Here is a 15079-nt window from a genome sequence, read left to right on the forward strand (position 1 = left end):
AAAAAAAAAGAACCCCCCCTCAAAAAAAACGGGGGAAGTACATGGAATATACATAAATATTCATGAAATACGGATCAATAAGGAAGGGTGAATCTTCCAACTTTTTCTGACAGCTGGTGAGAGCAGCAGCAGAAAAGGAAAGATGAAAGTTTAGCACAGCTCATTAGGCTACTGAGACGGCACCGTCTCAGACTCCATGATACACCTGGCAAACATCGGTGAAGTCCTGTCAACAAAATTCCGGCATTTCAAAACCTTGCATTTCTCTTTATCAGCCCCCCAATTTTAAAATAGGTTGTTGAACACTGAAACAACACAAAATATATATAAAACCCCTCCGGCAGAATTATAAGAATACAAGACTCCCTTTTATAAGAAAGCATTAACGTCTATAAATAGCGGTATGCCATTTGTGCCACGGCTGGCACAGTAGAAGACTCTGTTCAAAGAAAGTGTGGCTTCTCAAGTGAGAATTATCAATCTTCATAGATCAAAATATGATGAAATATACTTGTAACGAAACCAGTACCTATAATAACAAAGGACTGGTACCTAGAATATATAAAGAGTCCTGCAATTCATGAAGAAACAGACCCACAACTCAACTGAAAGCAAGTGAACACCAAGTCACTGCCCAGAAGGACAGCACAGATGATGAATCGACACAGAAAAAGCTGCACCTCGTCCATGATCTGATCTGACAGCGAGATGCCTTTTTATGCTAGATGGACAGAAATGCACCAGGTGATGGCGTGAGTGTCAGGGAGGCGGGGGGGGGGGGGCAGTGGGAGTCCTCGTTTTCTGCCAAGACAGGAACACGGCAGCCCTGCCCGGGAAGACAACGTGGGGTCATCTGGTAAAGCTGGGTGCTGACACAGCACACGGGAAGCATCTCCACGCAGAGAAACTCTGCGCTGGGTCGGGGGGCCTGCAAGCTGCATGCAGAGCAGCCCTGCTTACGTCGGGCCGTAAATGAGAATAAAGGAGAAAGGAGCAAAAAGGCAATGGGTGGCCGAGTAAGTCAACCAATGGGGGAGAAGACCGGCTTCCCCAGGAGAATTCCAGGAAGTGACATGGGCGTCACGCCCACCCTCAGGGTGGGCTGCGCTCGCCGACGCCCTCCAGAGAGGACAAGCTAGGAGCGGACAGGGGACAGCTGACAGCCACGCCAACTCACCGACAGGTCAGATGCCCTGCGGTGAAGACGGCACTTCACCTCCGCGGCCCTCCCGCCAAAGACACGCTATCCCAGTCCAACGAGGAGAAAAAGAGCAGACAAATGCCACCCGCGGGGCACCCAACACGTCCTCCTCAAAACTGCCACGGTCAGCTCATAAAAACAGGGCGGGCCTGAGGAACCCACAGCCCGAGGACACGTGGCAACTACCTGTGCCGTGCGTGATGCGGGCCCTGGCGGGACCGTCCACACCCGCGGTCGTCCTCACTCTGAAAGACACTTTATCTGATGTTAACACATCCATTCCTGCTTTCTTTCCATTGTGATGAACGTTTCCATGGTCTGTCTTTTTCCATCCTTTTATTGTCAACACATACACACACATCTACAATGTCTACAAAGCATGCCAGGAGAGTAAAGGACACCCACTTGGCTGGTATTTCACGCCGACAGGGAGGGGTGCCGTGGGGGACCAGTCAGGAACGGCCCCCGCCCCGGGGCTGGTGCCGGTCAAAGGAGCTCAGGGACCTTTACCCGGAAACCCATCTGGAACCTGGCTCTCATCTGGGAATAAGAATTGTCCGGCATGTTAGTTATACTTTTGCAGGACAAGCCCTGAGTGACCAGGTGTTCTGAACACCGGCCCCCTCAAGTTTTCCATCCCTGAGACAGTCAAAGTGACAGCCTCCCCAGCCCCCCACAAATGTCATCCACACTGCAAGCAAAACACCTGTGGGGACAGAACTGGGTCTCCCGCGGTCAGCCTCCCAGGGCCAGGGAACACCGGAGGCCCAGCCCTTGAGTCAGGAAGGACAGAGTGCAATCATGTTCTGGTTATATCAGAAGATCCGCTGGGATCCTCCAGGGCCAGGACCTCCGATCCGGATGGTCAGGACGCGTAGACGGGAGGGACTCAGACCCTGAGGGTGGGAGGGTCCAGTTCTGGAAGGGAAGGCATCGCGAAGGCCTTCAGGGTTTGCAGGGTATGACACAAGTGACAGAGTGGGACTGACCACGTGCACTGCCTTCTATGAAAGTGGAACCAGTTCCCATCCCTCCTCTGCAGGTGACCCAGATACTGGCCCCACTGGGCAAGAAATCCCTAAAAGAAGAGGAATGATCATCTCTCTTTCACAGAAATAATATGGACTCTGCCATGAGATTTCTCCACCAAGAACCTCCGCCCCCCGGCTGGAATCTCCAAGCACAGAACACAAGGCGTAGAGGGCAGGTATCGGCTCCCGGGCCTGCTGTGATCTGAGCACCACGGTGCCCGGCGCTGCTGCCTGTTTCTCCGTCGTGTTTGTTCGATTTCTGGGCCTAAGAGCAGTCTCCCTCGAGGGCTAGCTCCCTGCAAGGATCAGAAACCACAACTGCCAACACGCACTGTAAACGGGCAAGGAATGGAATTGTTTAAAGGCTCATGAATTATCTAACGTGTGAATATATGAAAATCCTCACGTGCAGGACCTCAGAAGGTCCCTTTAGGGAAGACGGGTGTGAACATACAGATGCTCGGGCCCCTTCGGCCCGCTCCAGGTGGGTCTGGAGTGGGGTCCGAGCAGCCCAAGCGGCCCCTCAAGGACAGTGCGCATTTCAAGGTGGCCCAGGGCACAGTGGGGGCGAACGTGCACAAGGGGAGCGGGCAGGTCCAGGAGGCCGACCCCCGCCTCCCCCTGACCTCACTAGGCCTCAGCCCCAAACGAGCCCTGCGGCGCCCCCACTGGCAGGGGATGCAAAACCCGGGGTCCAGGTCAGCAGTTTCCAAACTGGTGATCAGAAGGGCTTGGACGCTCCACAGAAGAAGCACAAACGTCCAGACTTCCCCGAATTCGAGTCCCTGGAGCTGCGGCCCGGGGTGCGTGTTTCAGAGGTCCCTCCACGAGCCTCAGAAGGAAGCAGGTATGGGGATGTCTCTGATGAAGCACTGACACCTCGGGTCTCTCCTCCGCCAGCTCCTTGGAATCCCGGGGAGCTTCCAGCCCCGGAGACCCGGACCTGCCTGCCCAGCCTGGAGTGCAGCCGGCAGGCACGAGGCGCCCGAGGCCTGTGTGCCTCTTCTGGAAAGAGGAGGGAGGTGGGCCGTGGTGTGTCCCTCTCCACACCGCCCCCAGCCCCTAATCCAGCGTCCGTGTCCCCCTGCGCCCGCCCCACGTGGCCAATGGGAGAACGAAGGCCAGCAGCCTCAGCCGCTGACGCTCAGGGAGGCCCCGGAGCCCTGTCCTGGAGGTGGGACTCAGGTGGCGGACGGGCGCCACGAGGTTGCTGCGCCTGGGGAGGGGTCTAAGCTGTGGCACACCCTGACCTTTGCCCAGAATCTGTGGGGTTGGCTGCGGCCCTGTCCCTAGATGCCCGGATCACAGACCCAGCACTCACCCAGTCCCTCCGCGTCACTGTCCGGGAAACTAAGGCCCAGAGGGCAACACACACGATGGGACGCTCAGCCCCTCCACCGCGCACCTGACGCTCCCGCCAGGAACTTCTGTTCCGAGCGCAAGTTGGGATCTACCCACTGGGAAAACATGACCAACGTTCTGCAAAACTGTCTTCACTATGAGCTTCCGGGGGATAACATGCGGTCATTTGAAGACGGCCTGTAAGCGTTCAGCTCCTCCCACAAAACAGGCCTCCACAGACCCAGGCTACCGACAGGGAAGACGTTCCTGCCGCTCCTGGGGTCGACGGCTTTCCTCGTTCTTGCCATCTGGGCACGGAATGTCCCTCTTAGCCTCTGTAAGGCCACAAAATCTACCTCAAGAACTCAGGTTCAGAGCGTAGGCTACACATGCCCGACGCCTCCAAGCAAAGCCGGTCTGACTGGGGGAGGGGGTCTCGTATCCCCTGCATTTCCCACTCATTCCCAAGCAGAAAGCAGCGTTCTGCGGAAACACCCCATCTGTGGATGAAGCATTCTGCTCCCCCGGTGGGCTGGGGGCTGCCCTGGGCTGCCCTTGACCGCGGCTTGGCCCTGTGTGCCCAGGGAGGTCTGCACACAGAAAGGTGGCAGAGCCAGGGGTGGGTCAGGGAGTCTCCACCAATCCCACCAAGTCACGTGTCAATGCGACTGTGGGTCAGGGTCGACTCCGAGAGGCTCAGAAAGCAAATGTCATCGCACAGGGGAGATGTGGGGCTGGCCCCCAGTCAGGGACCAGCAGGCGGACACGGTTACCCCACTCAACAAGCACTGAGGGGTACTGGCCTCCATTCAGAACCTGTTTCTGTTACTATCCTGTTCATTAACACAGCACCAAAAGTCGCTCTCCTTAAACTGTGATCTTCCACGGTCTGAGTTATTCATACTGTTTTATCACCATCTTGCAGCCGTACAGTTTCCAAAGAACGCACTTGTGGTGCTATAATAAAGGCCAACAGGAAAGTCGATCCTGACCAGCAGAGATCTAAAGCCCAAGGTGCTCTTCTGCTCTCTGCACTGAGACACGCCAGTGACGGGGGAACGTGGGGTCCCTGGGGCCACCAGGCTGCTCACTGCGCTTTTCCACGCACCTGCTTCAGATCAGCGCACGCTGCAGGGGGGGCCGTAGAGGGATTCCCATCCTGCCGTGGCAGTTCAGTGCTTTTCAGCTTTACTGAGGTACACTTAGCTATGCAAGGAGCTGCACGTATTAAATGTGTACAATTGCGTGAGTTTGGACATATGCAAACGCACTTGGTACCATCACCACAAACAAGGTAATAAACACACCCATCACCTCCAAGAGACGTACCCGTTCGAGGTCTAGTTTGCTTTTCAAAAGCCTACACCCCCTACCCGGCAATACACACAAACACACAGCACGGATACGTTTTGCTTTTCTGGAGGAAGGAGGCCAAGGAAAACACTTCACCTCTCCTACTTTTGGAACCTCAAGAGCAGCAGTGCTTTATTTAAAGCTCCGTGTGGCCGGCGTGGCCTGTTCTTTAGAATCACTCTCACATCTGCATCGTCTACACGCCTGGTCCAGGGACTCTGAGAGCAAACAGCGCGTGTGCGGTCAGAACCCAGCAGCCCCGGTGCAGCCGCGACTCATGGGTCACCGTCTGCCGGGCCATCTTGGCAAGTAAAGCAACCTCTCCTGGCTCTTTTCCATCTTTTATAAAACGGGGGTGGGGGAGACATATAGCCACATCACCTGATCTTCGAAAGAATTTATAGGAAAATGCCTCTGTAAACTGTAAGGTACAATCTGTCCTAAGGAAAAGAACTGGGGGGGTGGGCGTGGGAAAGGATTCGCTTTCTGTGTTTTTAATTTGTGTCCAGCCTTCGAGGAAGCCACACTGCTGGGGCGTGTCGGCTGTGACAGAAAAGGGAAATATGCTCGGCTAAACTTTGACCGTCACCTCAACCATCAGAAAAGGATGATTTCACTGCTACGTAAAGAAACGGTAAATCTCGACTCTATGCAGCGTCGCTCTGCACACAGGCGCCCTGGGAAGAGCAGGGGACCCCAGGGATGACCCCACACACAGGAAGTGTAGGACGTCCTTCAGCCTCCACAGAAGACTTCCCTCTCAGAGGTCAGCTGGTCAGCGGGGAGTCACAAATACACGGCAACATCTGGGAAGAGCACAGGTGCAGGTCCGAGGCCTGCTGAGCTGGCCCTGGGGTCTTCAGGAGGTACCGAGGCCTTTGGAAGATTCAGGTCCTGTCTCCTACACCCCAACCCCTCCCAAAGCCTTCCTCCCTCCTCCCTTCTTTAGGTTTCCAAAAGGGACTCGCTTCCAAACCCTCACTGGTTGCTCGAGGTTTTGCTAGGGAAAATAAATAAATAAAATTCACGGTCAAGTAAGAATGAAAGGCTTTGGGTCAGGAAGATGTGGGTTCACAGCCCACTCTGCCCTACGAGCACACGGTTTTGGCCAAGTTGTTTCATCTCTCAGAGCGTCAAGGAGTCCCACGTTCAAGGTAAGCACTCAGATAACAGGTCACTGTCGTGTCACTGCCACGGAAGGTCAGAGCCTGGGAGCAGAAGCAACCCGGGCTTGGAAGCAGCAGCTCGTGGCCAGAACAGAACACTGCTTGTGGGCTCCACTCTGTGACCCTGGGCAACCCTCTTCACTCCCCTGAGGCTCAGTGTCTCTGCCTATGAAATGGGGGTGAAAAGATCTGCATTCCAGCCACAGATAATATCCTGCAGGAGACACGGGGGGTGGGGGCAAGCACCTGGCAAGTGCCCGGTACGTTACAGCTGCTCCCACTGACTCACCAGCACGTTAACTGTGGTAGAATCAACACAGCAATGTTTCTTTTAGCAACGCTCAATACCTATTGGTCAACTATTTAACCAACTATTACAGATCTAACCACTATGTCGACTGGAACGTCAAAGGCTACGGCCATCCCTAGACATTCAGTAGCCCCTAGAAAGACCCAACTAGTCCAGCTGCAGAGGCCCTACCCCAGGTGCCTCAGGGGTCCCAGTGAAGGGGGAGTGGTGGTAAGGGGACAGGATGGTCCCTTCTATTTTGGCAGAAACTCAACAAGTTACTTTCAGGTATCTAGCCTCCCAGCAACAGCTGTGACCCTAAAAACGTAATGACAGAGAAACGGGTCTTGCATGTGAAAAGTCTTTCTAAAGAATCCCTGTGGGTGCAAAGTGAGTGACCAGCAGTCTCCAAAATACCAAAAAGCTGGAATATGGTAAATTTAAGTCAACTTTACTTAGTATATGAACCGTGGGAAACTGTTGTTATAAAAATTGAGGCTGATATGAAGACAAGTAATAAAAATTTCCTTTACTAAAAGAAATATGATGGGATAGCATCTTTACAAACATGAAAGTGACAGACATGCTTAACTTATTCTCTCCTGCTGAATGCACAATTCAACAAACCACTGCTGCTTCTATAGTAGAATGGAAAACGATGCGTACAGACTTAAAACTGTTATCAGCTTAAAACAGACTATTATAAGATGTTTCATGTAAGCCTCATGGTAACCACAAAGTAGAAACCTATAACAGAGACACAAAAGAGAAAGAGAAAGATATTGAAGCATACCACTCCAAAAATATCACAAAGAAAAGAGACAAAGAGGTGAAAAAAGAAACAAAAGAATTAAAAAAACATTACGTAAACAATTTTAAAAAGGGAAGTACATCCCTATCAATAATTACTTTAAATGTAAATAGACTAAATTCTTCAATCAAAATACACAGAGTGGCTGAATGAATAAAAAACAAGCCCCATCTATATGCTGCCTACAAGAGAGTCACTTCACCTTTAAGGACACACACAGACTGAAAGCGAGGGGATGGAAAGACAGTCCATGCCAATGGAAACCAAAAGAAACCCAGGGTAGCTCATTCTTATGTCAGACAAAATAGACTTTAAGCCAAAGACTGTACTAAGAGACAAAGGAGGGAATCATATAATGATAAAGGAGTTGACCCAACAAGAGGAAATAATATTTGTAAATATTTATGCACCCAATATAGGAGCACCTAAATATATAAAGCAAATATCAACAGACCTAAAGGGAGAAATAGATAGCGATACAATAACAGTAGGGCACTTCAGTATACCACTTCCAACAATGGACAGATCATCTGGACAGAAAATCAATGAGGAGATTGACCAGATGGACTTAACAGACATTGACAAAACAGTCCATCCAACAGCAGCGGAATACATATTTCTTCTAAGGCACACATGGAACATTCTCCAGGATATCACGTTAGGCCACAAACCAGTATTAATAAATTTAAGAAGACTGAAATCACATCAAGCATCTTTTCCCATCACAATGGTGTAAAACTAGAAATCAGTTACAAGAAGAAAACTGGAAAATTCACAAATATGTGGAAGTTAAATAGCATGTTACTGAACAACCAATGGGTCAAAGAAGAAATCAAAAAACATCTTGAGACATTAAGAGGTACAAACAACTATGTATAAGCAACAAGGATATATTGTACAGCACAGGAAAACACAGCCATTAATCTGTAATAAATTTAAATGGAGTATAACGTATAAAAATATTGAATCACTACGTTGTATACCTGAAACTAATATAATATTGTAAATCAACTACACTGCAATTAAAAAAAAGAACCTTGAGACAAGTGAAAATGGAAATACAATAGACCAAACCTCATGGGATGCATTAAAAGCAGTTCTAAGAGAGAAGTTCAGAGTGATAAAAACCCACATTAAGAAAAAACAAAGATCCCAAATAAACAACCAACTTTACACCTCAAGGAACTAGAAAAAACAAATGAAGCCCAAAGTTAGTAGAAGGAAGTACAGAAATCAGAGCAGAAATAAATGAAATAGAGTCTAAAAAGATCATAGAAAAGATCGGTAAAACTATGAGCTGTTTTTTCCCAAAAGACAAAGAAAATAGACAAACTTTTAGCTAGACTCACCTAGGAAAAAAGAGAGGACTCAAACGAACAAAATCAGAAAAAAAAAAAAGAGGAGACATTACATCTGATATCACAGATGTAAAAAGAATCGTGAGAGATTACTATGAACAATATATGCCAACAAATTAGACATCCCAGAAGTGGATAAATTCCTAGAAACATCAAACCTATCAATATTGAATAATGAAGAAATAAAAAATCTGAACATACCAGTTATTAGGAGGTTGACTCAATAATCAAAAACCTCCCAACAAACAAAAGTCCAGGACCAGATGGCTTCACTGGTGAATTCTATCAAACAATTGAAGAATTAATACCAATGTTTCTCAAACTATTCCCCAAAAACGAGGAGAGAACACTTCCAAACTCATTTTAAGAGGCCAGCGTCGGCTTCCCTGGTGGAACAGTGGTTAAGGATCCGCCTGCCAATGCAGGGGACATGGGTTCGAGCCCTGGTCCAGGAAGATCCCACATGCCGCAGAGCAACCATGCCCGTGTGCCACAACTACTGAGCCTGTGTTCTAGAGCCCGTGAGCCACAACTACTGAGCCCGCATGCCACAACTACTGAAGCCGCATGCCTAGAGCCCGTGCTCCACCACAAAGAGAAGCCACCAAAATGAGAAGCCCAAACACTGCAACGAAGAGTAGCCCTCACTCACCACAACTAGAGAAAGCCCATGCACAGCAACGAAGACCCAGCGCAGCCATAAATAAATAAATATATATTTTTTTTTAAAAAAGAGGTCAGCATCACCCTGATACCAAAACCAAGAACACTACAAGAAAAGAAAACTACAGCCCAATACCCCTGATGAACATAGATGCAAAAAGTTCTGAACAAAATACTAGGAATCTGAATTCAACAGCACATTAAAAGATCATATACCATGGTCAAGTGGGATTTACCCCAGGGACGCAAGGACAGTTCAATACCTGCAGGTCAACCTACATGATACAGCACATTAACACAATGAAGGACAAAAATCATGATTATCTCAGTAGATGCATAAAAAGCATTTGACAAAATATTCATTTATGATAAAAACTCAACAAAGTGGGTATAGAGGGAACATACCTCACCATAATAAAGGTCATATATGACAAGCCCACAGAAAACAACATATTCAACAGTGAAAAGCTGAAAGCATTTCTTCTAAGAGCAGGAACAAGACAAGGATCCCCACTCTTGTCACTTATTGAACATAGTATTAGAAGTTCTAGCCACAGCAATCAGACAAGAACAAGAAATAACAGGGACCCAAATCAAAAAGGAAGAAGTAAAACAGTCTATATTTGCAGATGACATGATATTATGCATCATAATATCAAAAACCCTAAAGGAAACCCTAAAGACGCCACCAAAAAACTGTGAGAACAAATGAATTAAGTAAAGTTGAATGATACAAAAATCAGTTGTGTCTATACACTAGCAATGAACTATCAGAAAGAGAAACTAAGAAAACAATCCCATTTACAACTGTATCAAAAAGAATAAAATACCTAGAAATAAATTTAACCAAGAGGGTGAAAGACTTGTATACTGAAAACGATAAGACACTGATAAAAAGAAGCTGAAGAAAACAGAAATAAATGGAAAGATTTCTCCATGCTCGTGGACTGGAAGAATTAACATCGTTAAAATGTCCATTCTATCCAAAGAAATCTACATACTCAGTGCAATCCCTGTCAAAATTCCAATGGCATTTGTCTCGGAAATAGAAAAAACTGTCTCAAAATTTGTATGGAACCACAAAAGACCCTGAATAGTCAAAGCAATCTTGAGAAAGAAGAACAAAGCTGGAGACATCACGCTCCCTGATTTCAAACTGCCGTTGACCCTTGAACAATGCAGGGGTTAGGGGCAATCAAAAATCCACTAAGGGCTTATAGTTGGCCCTCTGGATCCACAGTTCTGCTGTATCTGCGGTTCCACATCCATGGATTCAACCAACCATGGAAAGTGCAGCACTGTCGTATTTACTATTGAAAAAAATCCGAGTAAAAGTGGACCCCCACCGTTCAAACCCAAGTTGTTCAAGGGTCAACTGTATAGTCAAAACTATAGTAATCAAAACAGTATGGTATTGACATAAAAACAGACCTTGAGATCAATAGAATAGAGAACACAGAAATAAGCTCACTTAATTGGCCTTATATGGGCACTTAGTTTACCACATAGGTGCCAAGAACATACAATGGGGAAGGTCAGTCTGTTCAATAAATGGTGTTGGAAAAACTGGACAGCCACATGCAAAAGAATGAAACTGGACCACTATCTTACACCATACACAAAAATCAACTCAAAATGGATTAAAGACTTGAACGTAAGACCTGAAAGCATAAAACTCCTAAAAAGAAAACATAGGGGGTAAGCTCCTTGACATCTCTCTTGTGACGATTTTTTGGATTTGACACCAAAAGCAAAGGCAACAAAACCAAAAATAAGTAACAAGCATCTGCACAGCAAAGGAAACCATCAACAGAGTGAAAAGGCAACCGATGAATTGGGAGAAAATATTTGTAAATCATATACTTGATAAGAGGTTAATATCCAAAATATATAAAGAACTCATACAACTCAACAGCAAAAAGACAATCAGATTAAAAAATATGCAGAGGACATTTTTGCAGAGATGTGCAGATGGCCAACAGGCACATGAAAAGGTGCTCAACATCACTAATCATCAGGGAAATGCAAATCAAAACCGCAATCATATATCACCTCACACCTGTCAGAGTGGCTATCATCAAAGGGACAGGAGATAACAAGCGTCTGATGACGGTGTGGAGAAAAGGGAACCCTCATGCACTGTTGGTGGGAATGTAAATTGGTGCAGCCACTATGGAGAACAGTATGGAGGTTCCTCAAAAAAATTAAAAACAGAACTATCATGTGATCCAATAATCCTACTTCTGGGTATCTATAAGAAGGAAATGAAAACAGGATCTGGAAGAGATATCTGTACCCCGCATGTTCACTACAGCATTAGCCATGAACGCCAAGATATGGAAACAACCTAAGTGTCCACCAATGAATGGATGGATAAGAAGATGTGATACATAGGTATGTATATGCGTGTAAACACACATACATACGCACAGGAATACTGTTCAACCACAAGAAGGAAGGAAATTCTGCCATTTGTGACAACATGGGCAGACCTTGAGGACATTAGGCTAAGTGAAATAAGCCAGACAGAGAAAGACAGACGATGCATGGTAGCATTTACATCTGGAATTTTTTTTAAAAGTCCAAGTCATAGAAACAGGGAGTACAAATGTGGCTGCTACGGGCTGGGGGCGTGGAGGAAACAGGGAGAGGCTGGTAAAAAGATTTCAGCTCTAAGATGAATAAGGTCTGAGGATCTAATGTAAAACATGGTGACTACAGTTGACAACACTATTATATAATTCAAATTTGCTAAGAGAGGAGAACCTAACTGTTCTCATTTTTAAAAAAGGATAAACATGTGAAGTGATGGGTGTGCTAATTAACTAGATGGGGGGATCCTTTCACAATGCATATGTGTATCAAATCAGCAACATGTACGCTTTAAATATCTTATAGTTTTATTTGTCAATTATCCCTCAACAAAGCTCAAAAAAAAAAAAAGAAAATCATGCCTGTGCCCACATTTACGTTTTGGGTATATTCACATCAGCAACTGACACAGTCTGCAATCCAGGTCTCGATTACTCTCCTCTACCCATAAGTCTTGTGCCCTACGCACCATCTTCCCCCGCTTAACGCCCACGTCCTTCCACTCACCAGGCTTCTCTCCTGAAAAAGTCTCCAAGTAGATTTTCAAAAGATAAACAATCTTCCGTACAGCATATGACGCTGTTCACATCCTCCATCCCCAGGAAACACCAGCCAGCTTCCCACAACAGTGAATCACAGTCAGTGTTCAGTTATCCAGGGAAGAATTAAGTGCAGACTATACACTGTCAAGTTCATTCCAGTGGAAAAGGAAGGGGCTTGCGGCCGTGCTCCTCCCATGAGCTCCACTCCCCCTGTATCAGGCAAAGTCAAGCCAGGGAGTTCTGAAGTCCGTAATTTCAATGTGTGTGTGTGTGTGTGTCTGTGTGTGTGTGTGTGTGTGTGACTGTGTGTGTACAAGAATACAGGGCAGGGAAATGCAGTCCCTGGACACAGCGGGCTCAGGGACCCCCTCATGTCACCGTGAGATGCAGCTCAGACATCCCTCCCCAAGACCTCTCCCCTCGGCCCAGCCCCAGGGGTAGGCTGGCTGAGACGGCCCCAGCTTGGGCTGCCCGGCAGCGGGGAGACGCTTCCGAGCCTGACCCCTCACGTAGCACTTTACCAGGTCGCCACTGCTTTCCTTTCTTTCCAGGACAGGGCAAGTGACAGGATGGCCAAGCCGTCACTTTTCCTGCGGGCACATCAAAGACCCCTGACCCAGCAGCACGTGCGGGTTCCCACCCGTTACTGCTTAACCGACGTGGAGACCCATTACCCGCTAAGGCACCCAGCCTGCCCTGTGCCTCGGGACCCATGACGCCTCAGCCCCACTCCCCGCTTCTTTAAAATTCACTCAGTTTACCCTGCCTCGGGCACCTGAAACTTGCTTTGAGAGCCTGACTGCAGCTGTCACCAGAGCCCCAGAGCTGTCAGGGTCGCGCCCCATCCCACAAGGCCACGAGAAAGAGAGTCTCAAACTGTATTTCATCTATTTCTGTAGCTGCTAAAACAGTCACTGCAGGAAAAACAGCCCAGAATCCAGCTGTGCTCACAGTCAATATTTATTACACGAATGGACAGCCCTAGTGGTTTTCCCACTGGACAGTTTTCAAAACCATGAAAGTAATTTTTAATAAGCAAATCAGGGCTTTGGTGTGGCTCTCATAAAACGTATAGGAGTAATTATTTTAAATTACATGCATATAAATATTTTTGTAAGTATATCCGCGTGATAATCTATGTATGACTGTCCATCTAGTGGTACCCAGGCGTCGACTCTTGTTTGTGTGATGGTAACAGACTTCTCCTGGGCACCTGTGCAGAATATACTGCCCCAATTAAGCGTGTGACTTCCCCGACTCACCACTTTCTGGAAGAGGACCCTGACAGTCACTGAGAGTCTATTAATGTCACCCATGACCAAGACCTTCTAAAGAAGTCCTGTCAGACTCCGTGACTGATGAATCACTAGAGAATTCTGATGACCAGATTCCAGGATTTGCGCTAATTCCTAGCTTATATTCCCATGAAATCTGACAAACTGATAAATACGTGACTGCATTTATAAACGACCAAGTTTTAAAAGGTTCCACTTCAATGACTATTGAAAAAATTGAATGGTCATAGCCAAGACTTTTTTATGTAAATGGAAACCTCCCAGGATTAGACATGAAACACCCAAAGGCGTTCCACCCATATAAGGTCTGGAAGAGAAACCTTGGAGGGTCCGACCAGCGCCTGGGGGGATGTAAAGCCAGTGAAAACCAGCAATGTCCTGGGGGGAGGGGGACCTCAGGGTCACTTACAGGGACACAGTAAGGGGGAGGGCTTGGATCAGCTGCTGAGATGAGCTCTAGTCTCTCAGTTCCAAACCAGGACCCAGAACTGGAAATCATAATGGACGCCTCGCCCCTTTAAACGGGTGGGAGACTGTCGTTTGCCCCAAAGAAATCGTAAAGGAGAATTCATCATCTTACCCTATGAAACACCACATATTGACTCCATGCCCTTCTGCTCACCACACACCAACGGGGAATGTAACTGAAGTCAAGGTGATTCCAAAAAAAAAAAAAAAAGTGGTTGAGGAGAAAAACCTGACTTACAGTAGTAGCTTTAGACCAAATGAAGGAAAATTCTAACTTATATTAAACTAATAAATCTATAGCAATAAAACCAAGAGAGTTTATAGCCCAAAGTTATACGTTCAAGAATAGCTTAAAGCCAAACTTATGGTTACCAAAGGGGAAAGGTGGGTATGCGTGTGTGTGTGTATATATTCAGTCATATATATATGACTGGATCACTTTGCCGTACACATGAGACCAACAGAACACTGTATATCAATTACACTCCAATGTAAAATAAAAATTAAAAAAAAGAAATAGAATCGTTCAAAGCAATTTATGAATACTAGAAGCAAAATAAGGTTTTGAGGGAAAGGTCATAAACTGGGTGTTACCCCTACACTTCGGGGCAACGCTCTGAAGGTGAAATTGGACCTTCTCAGAAAGCACTTCTACTGCCCAGCCAGAGCTGGGACCCCAGATGAACTGAACCATTAGACAGCATCTCTTATGATCTAAATCAAATGTCCCAAACCATTCGTCAGGGCTAAGAAATGTCTGTTGCAACACATGCTTTTGTCCAGGGTCTGTCATGACCTCAGTCCACGTGCTGTATCTACAGGCACGATTTTAACGCACGAGCAGATTCTCATGCAAACCCTTCCTCAGAATCCTTGTCTGTTTGCATGTTTTGATGGAGACTCATCTTCCCAGCATCCAAATTGGAATGACGCCTTCACTAGATGGAGCTCACCCTGAAGTCAGCTCCT

The 15079-nt window shown here is 47.0% G+C and overlaps 1 protein-coding gene across 6 annotated transcripts in view; it reads right to left on the reverse strand.

The window, feature by feature from the left end:
* The window catches only part of NCK2 (NCK adaptor protein 2), a 134626-nt gene that overhangs the window by 55256 nt on the left and 64291 nt on the right, over positions 1-15079 (reverse strand). The window lies entirely within an intron of this gene.

Source organism: Pseudorca crassidens, chromosome 14, assembly GCF_039906515.1.
Source record: "Pseudorca crassidens isolate mPseCra1 chromosome 14, mPseCra1.hap1, whole genome shotgun sequence".
Classification (NCBI taxonomy): domain Eukaryota; kingdom Metazoa; phylum Chordata; class Mammalia; order Artiodactyla; family Delphinidae; genus Pseudorca; species Pseudorca crassidens.